Below are 18,396 nucleotides of genomic sequence, written 5' to 3' on the forward strand. Positions count from 1 at the left end.
TAAATATACATTATATCCAAAACACGCCAAGATGATAGGAAAAGCTGTGACCAGTTATTTTCTTATAAAATGAACCTATTCTGTAGATAACTCTCCTAATCGATCTTCTCTTAAAGAAGGCAAACATTAATTTATTATCTATTTGATTAGTTAATATTCTCTTGCAGAATATCTCATGATTATCTTTGTCTTGTGGAGCCCATTTGTGTCTGCTCCAGCTGACAGAACTGTTCCTGGTACCCATCCTCTTGAATACACTTTAAAGAGTGCTGCAGCACTCTCTATAATGCAGATTATCCATTGTTGTTTATCCTTTGGTACATTTTCTACTTTGCACTAAAATGATGGAAAATTTTGGTTGGCTTACTCCCCGGGTGTTTTATATTGGTGAAAAGATATTTGGGCAAAATAATACCAACTCTTTCACAGGCTGAGAAGTTTTCTGCTGTATTCCCTGTTTTGTACAAAGAAGTATGAGGCTTCTGTGCTCTCACAGTGCTTCTGATGAGTTAGCTTCCAGCGTTGCTGTTGGGAGCCATCCGAATTCAGACCTAAGGTGTGTGCATCACTTTTTAATCTATGCTCTACTTAGGGAGTCTATGAGGATGAGATGCTAAAACTCTTCACTTGCACCACCACCTGTGTTTTCCCCTTATCCAGTAATGGGACTCTGCCTCACAAAACACCCCATAATAGACATTTTTTAAGTCTAAGCTTTTTGCGATTGGAGTTCTCCTATCACCATGGTACCTTTGCTTTAGAGGTACAGTCACTGTTCTAAGTTGATTATGAATGCTCTTATTAGTTGTTAAGATAAAAACACACTTTCTGAATTTATACAGATATGCCATGGAGCATTGAATTAAGAAAAAATCCAAACAAGGTTCTATAAGCAACTCTGAAATTCAATCTCTTGGCCAAGTCTTATGCAGTACACTAAATACTTATTAAGGATAAGCTGTTTCTACTTTTAGAACAAACATTAAATGGCAGATGCCCATAATTCTAGTACCAGATGCCCCTGATGGAAAGGATTTGTGACCTAAATACTCCTGAACGATTTCTTCCCTAAATGCACATTCACAGTGGCACATGACTTAGCTGATCTAGGTAACCGGAGAAGTCTTTATATCTGCTAATGTTAGAAAACATACATTGGCAAGGTGTCCTTGATACCATTCTGGTTGCACAGAATAGAGGAGAAAAAAGTACAGAAGATATGGAGTGACTCTGTTTAGTGAAACCAGTTAAAACACTGACTCCAACATGGAAGCCTGAGAACCAATGTTTTAATTGGGATCTGAGAGTGCTAAAGAGAAGTATATTGCTCACCTTCTCCTGAAGAGGAACTTTTGAGTATTTTTGAGTTCCTTAGTATTGTATGCTGAAAGGGCTCATAACAGTGCTGATATATGTTAGAAGATAAGGTTCTTTGGAGGAAAAAAATATTTGTGAAGACAGAGTGGATGCAGGAGGCTTGTTTTTGTCCTTTCCAACCCAGTTAGAAGTCCTAGGCTTGCTGCAGAATTAATTAGAGGAAGTTCTTTTGTACTTTGTTATATATAAGGTCAGATTAGATTGCCATAATGGTCTCTTGGAGCTTTGTATTAAAACAGAGTCGTGGTTTAACCCCGGCTAGCAAGTAAATATCTGACAGCTGCTCGCTCACTGCTCTGCCTTCTGGGTGGGGAGGAGAATCTGAAAAACAAAAAGTAAAATTTGTGGGTTGAGATAAGAACAGTTTAGTCATTGAACTAAAGAAAAATATACTAATAATACTAATGATAATAACAACAACAACAACAATAATAATAGTATTAATAGTAATGAAGAGGAGAGAGAGAGGGAGGAATAAAACCCAAGAAATACAAGTGATGCACAATGCAATTGCTCACCACCCGCTGACCGATGCTCAGCCCCCCGAACAGCGATCGGGCCCTCTTGACCAACTGCCCCGGTTTCTATACTGACCTTGGTGTTCTGTGGTATGGAATATCCTGTTGGCCAGCTCGGGTCAGCTGTCCTCATGATGCTGCCTCAACTTATTGTGCACCTGCTCCCTGGCAGAGCATGGGAAACTGGAAAGTCCTTCACTGAGGGTAAGACCTGCTCCACAACACCAAAAGCATCAGTGTCTTATCAACAGTATTCTCATGCTAAATCCAAACCACAGCACTGCATCAGCTACTAGGAAGAAAATTAACTCTATCCCAGAAAAAAACAAGACAAGCCATCAAACAAAATTACTTTCCTATGAAATTCTAAGATCTAGGTTACCCAGGCTAGAGAAGGTTACTTTTGTTTCAGAATGACTTGGCAGCTTTGCCAGTACAATATCCTAATCTTTATCCTTGTATTTATTTATTAAACATAAATTAGTATTTTCTTTTCCCTGTTTGGGGCTGCATGTATCTGCAAATGTCACTTTGAGTGACAGTCCAAGAGATCTCAGTCTTTGGTGGATTCTAGCATTGTTTTAAAGCCCAGTGATAATCATCTTTAGCTGGTGGGATGGCTGTGCACTTGTCACTGGCCACTGTGCCCCAAACTTTGGGTGAAGGGTGAAGAACTTTACCTTCCACTGCTCGTTGCCCTTGCAATTTTTTTAAATGGAAAAAAGCTGCTGTAAACTAACTCTGGCTTGAAAAAATTAATATCCTCCTATTCATCTGGATTCTAGCTTACAGTGAAAGTTTTGTGTGCATCTATAGTCTCCCTTGAAGTGAATGAGAAAAGACTTGTTTTCCCTTGTACAAATGTTTCTCCCGGTATGGTGGTTGAATATTTTGTCACAGATGTCATCCAGTCTAAAGTTTCAACATTGAGAACCACTTTAAATATTTATCCTCATAATCCCCCTTTTCTTTGCTTTTTTTTTTTTTAATTTTCCCAGGAATAATATATTTACATCTTGTCCAAAAAAACCCACAATAAACCAAATTAGTTAAACATAGAATAAGTGATAGCCCTGCTATACAGTTAATGTCTCTCTGTGTATATTTTGTATTTTGAGGTTAAAATTGGTCCTTGAATCTAAATGTGTCTACTGGTCTCTTTTTTTTTTCCCCCCTAAACAATTGCTTTCTGATTTGATGTTTCTCTTACCTTCTTTCAAGTGTTTTCATCTTTTCTGTGTTTTTTTTTTTTTCTTTTCCCATCAGTTCTATTTGTCCCATTCATACTGGCAGGCCATTCAGGAATGACATGTGGTAATGCTTTGTTGGAAATGTTCTGATTTTGCCCATGGATTAACCTAGAAACACTAAACTGTGATGCTTTAATAAAGTTTTGTTTACAGTACCTTTCAACAGATCAAATGGAAATTTGATCTGTAATTATTAAACCTTATCTCCTAATTCTAGTTATTTGCTAGATGTTCATATGAAAAATTGGTGTCCACAGAAGACAGAAACTACTGATATTCAATGTTGAATCAGAGTTGTAATGGAAGTTTTAACCAAAAGCAGAAATTCTTAAAGGAATATGGACTGTACAAGGAAATCATAATGAATAAGTAACCTTTTTATTACAGTTGATGTTATCACTAAACAGGTTCTATACTCTTAAATCATGTGATATTTGAATTTGATACTTATGTCATATCTAGAGAATAAGAATGCAATGTAGATGAAACTGCAGTTGGTGGAACTTGAGCAGAAATTTCTGCATTTATTAATTGACAGCAAAATTAAATTACTTTCTAAAGACATCTCAATACAGGGAAGGTAACAAATGTGACTGAAGCAAATTGATTTGAAACATCTGTTGATTTATGGAAAGTATTTTCCTGCTTTTTGCCTCCTCTACTTGCATATTCTAGACCAAACAATGCTAGAATGCCAAAGACAACTTACCTGCTGTAGTGGAAAAAAGGAAAATACTGGGAAATGTCCGTGTGAAATAACAACAAAACATGGTGTTCTGGTCTAGTAACAAGGTAAATTAACTTCCTTCTCTTTGTAGCTTGTAATGGTACAGACAGGGAAAAATACTTTAAAGCTGTAGTAAGCAATAAAAAAATGGACACAGTCTGTATTGCAGTCTGTAGTCAATCAAATAGTCTATTACTAAAGCCTTGGTCAATCAAATAATTTCGTTACTAAAACTGTAAACTAAGTTAGTTTTGTGACTCAGAAGGCAACAATGCCTCATGATGTGAAGTAAAAGTTCTCCTTCATCTTTGCTACTAGTATATAACAGCAAATTTTGACTGCATTACTTGGAGAATGTTCTTTTGAACAGAAATGCAATTCATTGGTTGGACAATAGGCTTGTTTGGTTTGCGGTTTTTTTTTTCCTTTTAGGTGAGGGCAGGGATTTATAGTAAATTTTGTTAGACCAACAGGAGAAGTTAACTTATCCCCAACACGTTTTAATAAGGTCAGTGACTATTGGCAATGCTTCTTTTAGAAACAGTGAATCTTTGGAGAATTTAATCAAGATGGAAAACAAGGGTGGGAGGTATGCAGTTCCTCTCTCAGATACTCAACAGTACAAGAAATTTCCAGTATGTTTACTTTGAGTTTTAGTGAAGTAGCGTCTAATGATATATCCTCAAAAGCACTGCAGTGTAGTTTTCAGCATAAATACCATTTAGAAAAGGGTCTGTGTGAGAGCTGTATCATTCAGGCACAGATGGGGACAGGATTATGATAAACTGGTCTTCATGATATTGCATGATACTGCAACACCTGTATCTGCAAGGCAGAGAGTACTTATTGTACACTATGACATTTATATTGCCCACAGAATGTTCTGATGGATAGCAATACCTCTGTTAAGAACTCAATTTTTTACAAATTGAGGATACAAATCTTTTACAAAGATCGATGAGCAAACAGAAGGAGGTATATGATGCATGCATCCTTGCAGAACATTTTTCAGTGTACGACAGAGCTGATACAGAATAGTCTCCAGTATGTAAAAGAATAGAATTTTGCCATGAAAGATAGATTTGGCTTGCACAGTGTTTTTAAGAATGAGTTTACACAGTTCATTACTTGTACTGGGTTGTTAAGATGGAAAGGTGAGACCTGTGGCTAACTCTTCCATTGCATTTCTAGCTAACCCAGAAGAGTATTGTCAAGGCTATGCTGGACAATAGGATATTTTTCAGTAGTGTAGGTTTACACTCGTTCTACAGCAGGTGAGCAAACACTGATATGGCTGGTTTTGGAGTCATGTGTACATAGACAAATACTAATTTTTAAAATATATATAAAAGGCTGAGTGATTTAATAATAGATTGGAAAACACTTATTATTATTGCAAACAATCATGCCTCGAGAGAAATGCAGAATATCTTTTACAGAAAACATGATGGTGAGCAGGAAAATGTGTCTCTATTGACTTGTGTGGATGTAGCTGCCATAATCATGTCTAGGAACAAGTTCTGTTACTCATTTATCTACACGAAGTATAGGGGATGGAATAAAAGCAATGGAGGCATGCATATGGAAATTCAGTTCCTATCAGTGTACCAAATAAGGAAGAATTTAGGATTATGGTATGCTGTAACTGGTGTTGCTTGTGAGAATCTGTTAGATTTACTTGGTGTTCACTGTTGAAGTATTTGTACTTATAATAACACATTTCTCATCCTTCTTATAATTCTCATTTCCAGTGAGAATTCCATGAATGAGGCTGTATTTTATGTGTGAGGGGAAAAAAAGAAAAGCTTTATGCTGGAAGCTAGCTGTAGAATCTAGAGAGATTGCTGCCAGACTTTTCTGATGGGATTTCATTCCAACCTATGCAGCCTCCTTGACCTCAGTGGGGCTTGCAGCTAGTGAAAAAGTGCTCACTTCACACGAACGCTTTGTCTTCAAAAAACCCCAAGAAGTTTTCCTCTCTTCTCTAATGATGATTGGAATACTTATTTTGGTCTCCAAGTATAAATGTTTTGTCTTCGAAGATGGTAAAGGTAGAAATCTTTTTGTGTCTGTTCTGCATTCAGTGGTGAGTCACATGGATTTGTACTTCATAGAATTACTATTTGTTTATATGAATAACACAATAGGAGGGTGTTGATCAGTAGTACAAAACCTAGTTGGAGGCCAGGAACTGGTGGTGTGCCAGGGGGATTTTTACAGAGTCCTAAGTTTAACATCCTCATTAGTGATCTGAATGATGGGACAAAGTACCTCCTCAGCAAATTTGCTGATAACACAAAACTGGGAGGAGTGGCTGATACACCAGAAGGTTGTGCTGCCATCCAGAGGGACCTTGGCAGGCTAGAGAAATGGGCTGACAAGAACCTCATGTAGTTGTGAAGTTGTTCATGAGTGTTGGTTGATTTTATAACAAAAAATACAGTAAAATTGCTGAAGCACTATGCAAAGGTAAGCATTGATTTGTACCATTTCCTATGCATTGGTGAATATGGGAAACATACCAACTCATTTGTCAGTTAAAAGCCATAGACCTTATATCTCTCTTTCCACTTCCCATCCTCCTGCCAAGTCTGCTTTCTTCCATGAGAGGCTGAATATGATGTGGTACTTACTTTAAATTATTTCCTAAATAACTCTGTTGCTATGGCAGCAACTGCTGCTGCTGCTGGAATTTACGTGCAGAGCACTCCAGTCAGGAGATTTACAGAGAAGTAATTTAAAATGGTCAAGTTTGTCAGCATTTTTGTAGCCCACCCACAAAGCAGTTCATTATGCATCTCTTTGCTAGAAACCAGAAGATCTGTTATGACAAGCGCAGTTAGCAATATAATAAAAGAGAAAGAAAGGCCCGAGCTATCTAATATATCTTGGCTAATTTTTTAAATTCTTGCAGAATGTAATTTGCTATTATGTAGGAACAAGACCTCAGTATGATCCAATGATTAAGTGCAATGTCATTTCATGATTTTGCTTAAATAAGGCTGAGCTCTTTTTCCAAACAGCTTTTTGATTTTTTTTTCAAATGAAGACTATACCAGTATACCACTTTTTGAAACATTCTGACATTGCTTTTGAAAGTATTGTAGGACTTCTAACCTTGTACCTTGACACCTGCTTTCAAAGGCGAAGCCCACACTTGCTTGATTGCAGGAGTAGTTTTATATATAGATCTAAGAGAATATGAGTAGCTGTAAGGGCTGGGCTTGTCTTCCTCTTCCTTCTTACACTTTGTGAGATTGTAGCTTTTTCCTGAGTAATAGTAGTGAATGATGTAATTTTGACTCTATGAGAATTAAATTTGTACAACAGCACTGAAAGTTATGACAAAATGAAATTACGGATTTGAAGATCTACTGGTTCAAAGGTTTGTGTCATCCCTAACACTTAACATTTATTTGCCTTTTGTTTAATATTGTTCATTTTCTGCATTCTTCAATCAGTAATCAATTTAAACCTGCAGCATTATCTGTGAAGTTGGGCATCTTTCTTTGTTCTGTGGATATGAAGCAATGCATATGTCATATGGTATATGTGGCAGGTACATACAATGAATTAATTTGTTGATGTCTGTAGTGGAACAGGAAAGAAAGATGAACTATCTTTGTCCATTCCCTGTGAATTCCAGAAGCTTTTCCCATTGTGAGGCAGCATTGTTACATTGGGACACGTTGTTAATCAATGAGCAATTCTCTGTTCCTATAGTCCATATAGAAACTCCCTAAGAATGGAGTCCAGAAGTTGAGAAACGGTGCAGAGCTATGGAGAAAATCAGGAAAATCCCTTAGAAGTTAATTAAGGTATCAATCTACCTTCTCCCCAAGTGGCTTCAAAGCGCCTGTTACCCTGACTAAAGCAAATAATGTCTTTTATTGCAGTAAAACATGAGTTAAAAACAGATAAGTACCTGTTTTTCCCTGGTTTAAGTGGTTTATAGGCCCTTTTTGTATGGATGTACAAAATGAAAATAAAGGTTATACTTTGAGCAAATGAATGTAGATCACATCTATCCTTTCATTTATCCCTTAATCAGTCCTTATTTTGAACAAAAGAAAATTTTAGCTATTTCACAAGCCTTGAAATAAAAATCAACTTTAAAAGCCAACTGATTTTCTTTTGAAATTTAATTACAGATATTACATTGGGATGATTTGAAATGAATTTTGACTTAAAATGGAAACTCAAAGTGCATATGACAAATATCTCCTGGTTTTGTTATATTCTGGAAGATAAAAATCACCTAATTCAAACAGCTTTGGGAAATTGCATGGCATATACTAAGTTTCCTAAGGGAGGGTGAGAGGGTTCAGGCATCCTTCCTTCCTTCCTTCCTTCCTTCCTTCCTTCCTTCCTTCCTTCCTTCCTTCCTTCCTTCCTTCCTTCCTTCCTTCCTTCCTTCCTTCCTTCCTTCCTTCCTTCCTTCCTTCCTTCCTTCCTTCCTTCCTTCCTTTGCTTTGTTGCCTTCCGTCCTTCCTTCCTTCCTTCCTTCCTTCCTTCCTTCCTTCCTTCCTTCCTCCCTTCCTCCCTTCCTCCCTTCCTCCCTTCCTCCCTTCCTCCCTTCCTTCCTCCCTTCCTTCCTCCCTTCCTTTCTCTCTCTCTTTCACTATACTTTTAAGAATGGGATTAAGGTGCGTTTTATACATTTCTGGAAATAAATGTGACCTGTGACCAGTGACAACACTGTATGCACACTGTTGATAGCTAGTTATGAACATTTCATCGAACAAAACAATGTTACTTGACCTTATCATACTCAAAATAAAACATTATGCAAATTTATGCTCTCAGAAAAACCACTAATTACATCCTTAGATCTGTGTTATAGTATGTAAAACAGAGAACTATTAAAATACAAATGGAGTATGTGCAGCTTTAATTGGAGACTTTGAAGAAGGATTTGAATTTTAAAAATGCATTTCCCTGTGAAATCATTTACAACAAACAGTAGTCTATCCATGAGGCTAAATGGAAAACACGAGTGAAAAATAAATGCATTCATAAACTATTTTTTTTTCTACCAATATCTACAAACGACACCAAAGTGAGATGGAGCAAATATGTGCCTTAAAAAATTTCAGGGCTTTGATTGCCACAAAGAATTTGCCTTGTATGATGACTTGTTATTCCATAAAAAGATACAGCAAGCTCAGAGTTTCAATAATATCTCTATTAAGTCTGGAATAAAGCAAGTCATACTTTTACTTAATTAAGGAGTACCTGAAATTTGTTAACCTTCTATACAAACTGTTACAGTTTGAGAAACTCTTTGTTATGTGAAACTAATGAGGTAACCTAAAAAGTTGACATGCCTTTAAAGAAGAGAAAATATCTTAATATATTTGAATTCACAAGCGCTTATTTATGAGGTAATAAATTGCTGAATGAAGTAAATACAGTATGATGCTTTATCAGCTTTGCTAATCAAAAATAGTGAGATGACAGGACTGCATGGCAAATACAGATGCCTACTTGCAAAAGTTGAAAGTCTTGATGAGTCTCTTATTATAAACCCTTTTGTTTGTTATGTGTAAGAGAGATATTCCATACTGCTTCCTCGTGCACTCTGTCTTCCTTGCGCAATTATACTGTACCTAAAATGAAAAGGGCAAATCTGGAAGAGTCTTGGTAGGGTGTGGTGCATTTGGTGGAAGTTTTGATACCTGGTTTTGGCTGGGAATGGAAGAACAGATGATGTAGGGTAATGCCATACCAAAGAGGGCACATGCTAGGTCCTCAGGTCTTGGCAGTGGATCATTAGTCTTGAACAGACTTTCTCTAGACTATGTAGTTGAAGGAGTAGTTTGTATAAAAACAGACGCTCAGGACTAAATGCAGCATGCAAATAATTGTTTCTGTAAACTTGCAGACTTCAAAAACTCTTGCCTTTTGGCATCTGCCTTCTCTGCCTGCTTTAACTATTTCTGGATTTACTGGCTTGCTTATAGGTAGTACTTTCAAAATTCATTATCACCATCATTAAATCTCTTAGAAAAAGTGCTCAATATATGGTTGAAGATGCATACTGAGATTGCACCTAGGGCTGGTACTACCCTGAGCAGAATTACACATATTTGGGGGGGTTTTTTTTGTGTTTTTTTTTGTTTTTTTTTTTTTCTTCCCCCAAGCCTAGTAAGTGGGATTTGTTTTCATTTTGTAAATTAATGTCTACATTATTACTGTAGACATTATTATTTCTTTTTTCCTTATAGGGGCAAAAGGGAAGTGTGAAAAATGATAAGATTTCAATGCTAAGGCCATATTGCCAGTGACAGAATACCAGCTGGGCCTCAACTAGGGTTGAAGCAGGAGCCATCCTAAAAGTTAGTTTACCTTAATATTAAAGAAGCTTATGGTCTGACATTCCAGGTTTTACACTGTGACCAAAAAATCTCAGAACTAAAAATTTCCTAAAAGCTTGTAAATTACTGAACCTTTTGACTGTTCTGCTTGTGCAGAGCTTGCCTTTCTCTGCTTGGCAAGGAGCCTTAAAACACGGTATGGTAATATTTAGGGTCACTCTTCACTCTTCGTCCTCTCAAAGTACTGCTATTGAAGATACTGCCTACATCTTTTATTCTTCTTTCGGTTCAGCCAATTATAAAGTTTGAGTCCCATATAAAGTAATAGTAACAACCCCACACACTTTTCATTGCTTTTTGCTTTTCTTCTAGTACACGTTACTCGTACTTTTGAGGAAGATTTCAAAGGCTGCCACACTTGTTGCACAGATTAAAAGTTTTTTTTAGTCATGCTAAGTGGACTCCAAAATAAAAAATCTGCTCTAGGAAATAGCTGTGCTACCGGTGAGACATTCTCCTATTTGAGGTGTTATGTGTGGCAGGCTTTTGGACAACTTGATAAATTGTATAGTGCGTGTTTTTTTATTGTTCCTGCAGGAAAATGAAGACATGCAGATTTAAATTTAGTGCCTTGAATGTGGGAAGCTCTATGGAGCTAGGAGGTGGCCATTGTCTCATAAAACCTATTTGTTTTTACTTGTCCAACTTGGAAATTCAGGGGTGTGCCTCTGAATCTAGGTGGTCAGTCAAGACTGCTTTTAGAGGAGGCAATGATTTTCTTCACTGCTGATGGAAGGAAGGAACGTAAGAAAGAGATGTTACAATTCTTGGTAAATTAAAAGCAATGATTACAAAATAGGCCTTAACAGTAATTTTTGACCAGGTGCATAGATCTAGCATTTCAAATACCTTTATATGGCAAGACACGCTTTTATGAAGAAGTAGTTTAATACGTGTGCAATCTCTAATGTTTTTTTAAACTGATTTTAAAAAGAAAACATTCCCAGAAGAGTCATGCATACTTTGCAATAATTATGTAATTATGTAAATGAGACCACTGCAGAGTTTTAGACTGTAAAATGTCCAGTGCTGCTTATTCGGACTAAAAGTATGTATGGGAAGAATATATTCCTTTGAGCAGGGCACAGCTAGTGTCCTTTTTATGTAATCAAATAATCTTGCAAATTTCAAGGATCTCTAAAATTCCCTGCTATAAAAATGCAATCAAGATGATGATAGTAGTTCTTGTGGAAATTTGTTGGTGGTAGCTTACTAACCAGAATTCTTTTTTGTTTGTAGATTATGTAGTTCAAGTCTTATGCTTTGCAGTTGTGTATAGTTCAGTACAAGTCGCTGAATGCTAATGAAATATGTTCTTTATTGAAAAAAGATTACATTTTGGGTGTTGAAAATTAGGAGACTTCATGCATTCAAAATGGCCACTTGCATCAGCATTCTTGTAAACCTTTTAAGTTGAATTTGGCTGACTTCAAAGGCAGCCATTTCTGTTGATTTTTGAGAATTACCTATCTTTGACTGCTGTAAGGCAGAGCAGCATTATGAGACAGAGGACAGCACACCAGAGAAAATAGACTAAAAGCTAAATATTTTTCTGAATAATCTCAGTGCCCTTTAGCTTTCTTGTCCTGAGATAAGGATTTCTTTTTCCTCTGTAATCCATTAGGTTAATGGATGTAGATGGCTTCTGTTTATTTAGACACACCGTGTCCTTCTCATCATTAATCAGTTTAGAGTAAGTTTGCAGGGTACAAACCTCACAGTCCCCAAAATGCTGCATTACATTTCTGCACTTACTACAAGTCTGAGTAACAACATAGGGATGATTTGTCCTGTGGTTACACAGCAGCCCACATAGGAACTATTTAAAAAGAAAGATGTCTGGCCCAGTCCAGAGCATGCAATGTTATGAAACTCCATATCAAACCAGTTTTTTAAAAACAATTCTCAATGTCTGTGAGCTGTTTTTTACGCACTAAGAGCATATACTAGAAGACAGGTGACTTGCTGTTTCAATAACATTTCATAAAATGCCAAAACCACACATTTTCTTGGAAGAGATGGAAAAAGGAAAGGAAAAGGATGAGACTTTCTTAAGTATTACCATGAGGGAGAAATTCTGTCCTTTTATGAAATATGAATTTCCATGCTTATCATGTGTAATGGTATGTTGAGGTCAAGTAAAATGGCAAGCTCTCTTCAGAACATGGTGAAGATAGCAGAAAAGTCTAAAGATAAGATAAGTGATGCATTTCAGAATCTAAAGATAAGAAAAGTCTAAAGATAAGAAGTGATGCATTTCAGAAAATCTTACTTTTTATTCTAAGAGCAGAAAGAAGCTGTGATTAAACTCTTGCCTAAGCTATAGATGACCCAGTTAAAGCTTTGTTCATAACAGAAACTGTAACTTTAATCAAACCTATATATAAAATCTTATTATGTTTCAATGTGTATTTAAGATTGAGAATGTATTTGTGCTTAACTGGGGGCAACAAGTTGCAACTTGCTATATGCAATTTTGTTCGTGGATGAGAATGAATCTAATAATGTAATTCTGTTTGCTTTATAGTTTAATTGATTTTAAAAATTCTTATGTAAGTCTTCATGTATTTTTACTTTGTCAAAACCACTTTTTATTATCTTCCTCTATGCACAGCTGTTTGGTTTATTTCTATAGATATGCAAACTGTAGCTTCCTGCAGCTTGCTTTGGCTTTGCAGACAGGGATTTCATGTTACAGGAAAATAAATGGGAGCAGAAGAAATTTCTGCTTACCTGTAAGGTAATTTACATGTAAGGAGTTTTAATATCATTGGTTTATTTCAGTAAAGAGTGGAACACAGGAGTAGTAGTGGTTGTTAAAAAGTAAAATATTTGACTTTGAAAGAACTGATCTTTGCTATTTATAGAACAATATATAAAAATGAACTTTCAGAATAAAGTACATGAACATTGCCTTCTAGGAAAATTAGTGAGGGAATGGAAATATCTATCACCCTGAAAATAGAAAACTGTTATCACTTGTCATTAGATTCAAACTCATGGTTTTTGTTCTTCCCAACTGACATGGTTAGTTTCCTGGAGCAGTCTTACATATTCCTTGTGTTTGCCTTCCATGGAAAGAAATGTTATGTGTCAGATTAGAAGTAATGGATGTAAAAATCATCTACTTATTGGAGGAAAATGTATGAAATGGTTACATTTCTGGATCAACCAGAAAGCTAAAGTGGAGCCTCAAAACAATACACAGAAAATAGCACTCCTCCTTCCCTTTTCCTGTTCCATGTCCCTAAGCTGCGTTTTCTTTTGTGAAAGTTTTGTGAACCAAAGGAAAAGTCAAAGAGTAAAGACGATGAGACAGCTGGAGATAGAGGAATTGGTGCAGAAGAAAAATAGGGTGTTCCAGCTGAACAAGTGAGCAAAGAAACTATGTGTGTCTGTGTCTTCCTGCATTCAGAAGAATTAAAGTCTTAAATTCATTTTAAACAGGACCCTAACCATGATTTGTAGGTCTAATAATTTTCCTACCTCAAGCACTTTTTCATTGTCTGTAATAAGCTTGAAGAGTCTTGACTTGAACTAGCTGATCAGGAGAGATGTGAGAAATAGCACACTTCTCTTCACAAGCAAGAGCTAATCCTGGTGTAAGCATGTTTCCCTGTATTTCTTTGTGTAAAAACTAGGTTGTTGGGATGTTTTTTTGGTGAGGGAGAATCCTGCTTTAAACAATGCTATGCTTCTGGCCTGTTCTCCAAATGACTCACGTGACTGGAAAAGGAATGAGTGATTAGAGTTCTAAGTGTGTGATGGCTACTGCAAGTGTCAAAGGATCTGTCCTACATTATGGCTCTTATCACATGGTCCAGACTTTGTTGCAGAGTGGAGAGTTGCAGGGTTCAGACATTCTTAAAATGATTTGCTACATTTATAAAAGTACTTACTTTCATCTGTGATTATCATTAAATAAAAAGAAAATAATTATCTCCAAAGCAGTAGAGAAGAAACTGAAATTGATTTAGTGTCCATGGCCCCAGTGACTTCCCAAACTAAACTGTATGTGCTCTTTTATTCTGACATTCTTTGTTCTAATTGAGTAATGTTAAAATTCTATTAAATGCAAGGGAAATGAAATTGGTAAAGGGTCTAGAGCGCAAGTTCTACAAGGGCCATCTGAGGGAGCCAAGGATGTTTATCCTGGAGAAAAGGAGGCTCAGGGGAGACCTCGTTCCTCTCTACAACTGCCTGAAAGAGTTTGTAGAAAGGTGGAGGTTGTTACTGGGTTCTCCCAAGTAACAAGCAATAGGAGAAGAGGAAAAGGTCTACAGTTCCACCAGGGAAGGTCTAGACTGCATATTAAGAAAAATTTCTTCACCTAATGGGTTGTCAAGCATTGGAACAGGCTGCCCAGGGAAGTAGTTAACTTTAAATACACCTGGAGGTATTTAAAAGATGTGTAGAAGTGGCACTTAGGAACATAATTTAGTGGGGGACTTGGTAATGCTGGGTTCACGGTTGGATATTTTGATCTTGAAGGTGTATTCCAACCTAAATAATTCTATGATCTGAAAAATCTGGAGATTTTATAATGAAGTTGCATTATGTTTTCAAGGACTTTTATTTTGCTTATTATAGCTCATTGTCAGAAACAAGATTTCCACTCTTTAGGTAAGTACCTTTGCTTCGATAAACACAGTTAGGCGATTGTCATTAACACCAGCACCAGCAGCTCCCTCCCATAACTGGCAGAAATAATAAAATTTCATTTATTGAAGAATATTTCCTGGGGACATGCTTGAGTGACAGCTCAGTAAAGATCAAACAAATTACATTTTGCATAGTAGTTAGTGCACGGGCTTCACTGATCCCAACTTGAACCACCACATGTGACCTTTATTCTGCCTTTTTCCTCTTGTCCTCCTTCCTTGTTTCCCTTGCCCTAATACATAACATTCAAATAGATAAGAAATAGTTTAGTATCCTCATCTCTGATTTCCATAATCATAGTAAGTAGTAATTATTGCAAAATGCAGCCATAGTAGAGCTCCAACAATCCTTGCTCCAACAGCTAGAAAACTACAAGGTGTCAGTGTGGCACTTTCTGTGTAATTACATTGATACTGTAACTTAATTTTCATACATTGAATGAGTTTGCAGTTTGCTTTTCTCAAGGGTGCCTGAAAGTCAAACATCAGAGTTCAGGTCTTGAGATATGCTGCTGTTACTACAGCATTTGACATTGTGTATTGTAGCATTTCAAAATGGTTTGTTAAGCTTTACTTTTTCCCCCTCATGGAAGGAAACAGTAACATGCCAAAGAAAAGGTGCTTGCTAAATAAGCATTCATTATTTCTGTACTTATTTCTTGTTCATATAAATATAGAAATACAGACAGGTAGGAGGTTTGAGAACTCTTGTCCTTATTCAAATACAGAATGCTCTAGTGTCAGTGCAATTTTGAGTTTTGATTGTCCTGAAAGAGATCTACAGCAGAAGTGGGCCAATCTGCAGAGTGCAAAAGTGAACAGAACTGTTGCTTAGCTCAGGAGAGGATTTCTGGTTTGAATTCCTAAAAACTGACGGTTCTGAAAAGGAGTGCCCAATACAGCCCATTGGATTTCAGGGGAGAATGGCCTCTGTGACTGGCCAGGTTTCAGACTGATTTCTATTCTAAAATGCAGGAGTTGTTTTAATATTAACATAATATTTTCTTCTTTTTCTTTTTCTTTTTCTTTTTCTTTTTCTTTTTCTTTTTCTTTTGATTCTTGGAGTTATTGGCTTTTCTGAAATATTTTCAAACAAAAGTCTTTAGCACATGTCAGGCATTTGGTGCCTTTAGCTCACTGGTTTATTTTGTATAATTTTATAAACAACTAGAAAAAGCTTCTTATTATGGGAAATACTGATCAGTCTGAGTAAGCCATGCTGCACCCCATTCTCTGTTAAGCGGGTTTATCACTGAGCACTGTCCACTGCTAGACAGAATGGAAGTGATATCTTCCCATTTTACTAAATAGAGTTCCATCTCTTGGGAACCATCAAAGCTGCAGAAGTTTCTTTTGTCCCCACTGTGATATTATCACAAATTAATTTTGTCATAACCTTGGCAGACTTGATAAGGAGTGCTCTCACCCCTCTGCTCTGATAGGCAAGTTTTACTGTAGGACACAGGCAGATATCAACTTACAAAAGTACAAATGAGGCCTTGGGGTGATATTTTTTGGTATCTTAATTACATTTTTTTCTAATTTACTGATAAGTGGATGTTACTTTACAAATGTAGAGTTATTCTGTATATCTCCAGACTTGTGTTGTCTCAGCTCTGGAGGTAAGCACTCTAGATATACCATGATACTTTTTTGCTTGCTTCCTCTTCTTCCCCATCTCTTCTTTGCAGACAGGCAATTTTATTTTCATTTATGTGGCAGAATGCATTAAATTACAGATATAAATGAAATAATGCCTTAAAAACAAGGATGTAAATCAGTTGGGATTCACCATGGCTTTCAATGTTGTTGTTAATGAGGTGAAACTTTTCAGGACATCTGGACCTGCTTCAGGCTCCTAGTACTGTTCCTAGACTTTCATCATGCTGACATCTGAAGTCAGATTGTTATATTTGGTTATCAACACATTCTGCTAATATTTAAACTTACTTGGTTCCCCTGTGGTACCCAAATCTTTGAAATTCCTGCTAATCTGAGTCTCACCATCACTCCATTCCAAAATTCTGTACTTCGCTTTGCACCCTTCTGTGATCAAACTTTGTCATCTCTAAGAAACAACGTTTCTGTACAATATCTAAGTGGATGGTGTAGGCCTGAAGTTAATTGCTGTTTCTCCAGGGAAGGCAAAGTTCCATCTCTTGTTGAAGATATGAAAGTTGTTTGTCCCTAATTTGATACTACAGTAAATTAATTTTGTCGTAAAATCCTGTGAGCTCAGGTTTGTGTTCAAGAAGTCAAAGCCTGGAGTCCCTTAGAGGGTCAGGCTAGTTTGAAGATGCTTTAGAATCTAAGTAACTGTGGATTGCCATAAAAAGCAGTAGAACTGGTTCAGGGATTAAACTGGCTCTAAGATTTCATGACCCATAATGTGAACTTTATATTATATCTAGCCCATTTGAAACTTCATTCTAGATTTTCTGATATGTTCAGATTGTCTACTTACAGCAACTGTTAACAAAATCTTTTCTAAAGAAATGGATTGTGAAAATATATTTGAAGAGACCTCTAGATTTTATACTTTCGAAGGCATTAGGAACTCTGCTTGAGTAAATCTTTTGTTCTTTAATTAATTTTTTTTTTCCAGCAGAACTCTCCTTCAGTTTTGCATGCATAAAGTAACTTGGATGCATAAAGTATGCAAAATTTGTCCCTGAATCCCTAGAATGCCTAGGAGAACACAAACCAGCATCTCTGTCTTCCCACAGTTCTTCTTCTTGGCATGAGATCCAGTGACTGAGATTTTTTGCTTTAGATTTATCCTCTATACCAAGAGCCAAGTAAACAGAGAGGTATGAATGTTCCTGTTAATGTAGAGCTGAATTTAAAGCATATGTTCTACTTTCTGGAATTTTTAAAAATTCCTTTTAGGAACTATTTTCGTTTTTGACATCCTTGAGACATTTGAGCAAACATGGTGTTCATCTACCTTGAGAACCATGGAAAATGATGGTCAGATCACTTTAAACTGTAACTCACAGTTAGGTTTTTGTTTGTTTGAAGATTGAATTCAAAGTGATTTGCAATGAGTACAAACGTCCAGTTCTTGCCAAATTTGCCTCAGTTCTCCAATCATTTTTAACACCACCTCCAACACAATTTAGAGTCAAATTTATATTTGTTCTACAGTCATACTAAGATTGCAGTGGTATGTGAGGCGCTTCTGAATTTGGCCAAGGCTGCTAAGTGGCTGCTGGCACCAGTTTGTCAGGGATTATGGCATGTTTTTTATAGTTGTTGCAAAAATTTTGAGTTGCAGTTGGGAAACAAAAAGCTTTTATAAAATGATACATATCTGAAAAAATATACATTGTGAAAACATGCTGTGTTGAATACTGAGAACTAACTCTTATGCATTCCCTGCAAGACAGAAAGGTCTGCAGCTAGAGTTTTTCATTGATTTCAGATTAAAATGTGAGATTGAGTTCTGTATTAAAAGTTTTGAATATGAAAATGAGTAGTGGGATG

At 36.5% G+C, this 18,396-nt stretch overlaps 1 protein-coding gene across 10 annotated transcripts in view; it reads left to right on the plus strand.

The window, feature by feature from the left end:
* RGS7 (regulator of G-protein signaling 7) overlaps nucleotides 1-18,396 on the plus strand; it is a 240,100-nt gene that overhangs the window by 21,693 nt on the left and 200,011 nt on the right. The gene's annotated exons all lie outside the window — the stretch shown is intronic.

The sequence above is a fragment of the Corvus brachyrhynchos genome, unplaced genomic scaffold (assembly GCF_000691975.1).
Source record: "Corvus brachyrhynchos isolate BGI_N302 unplaced genomic scaffold, ASM69197v1 scaffold595, whole genome shotgun sequence".
In the NCBI taxonomy this organism is placed as follows: Eukaryota; Metazoa; Chordata; class Aves; order Passeriformes; family Corvidae; genus Corvus; species Corvus brachyrhynchos.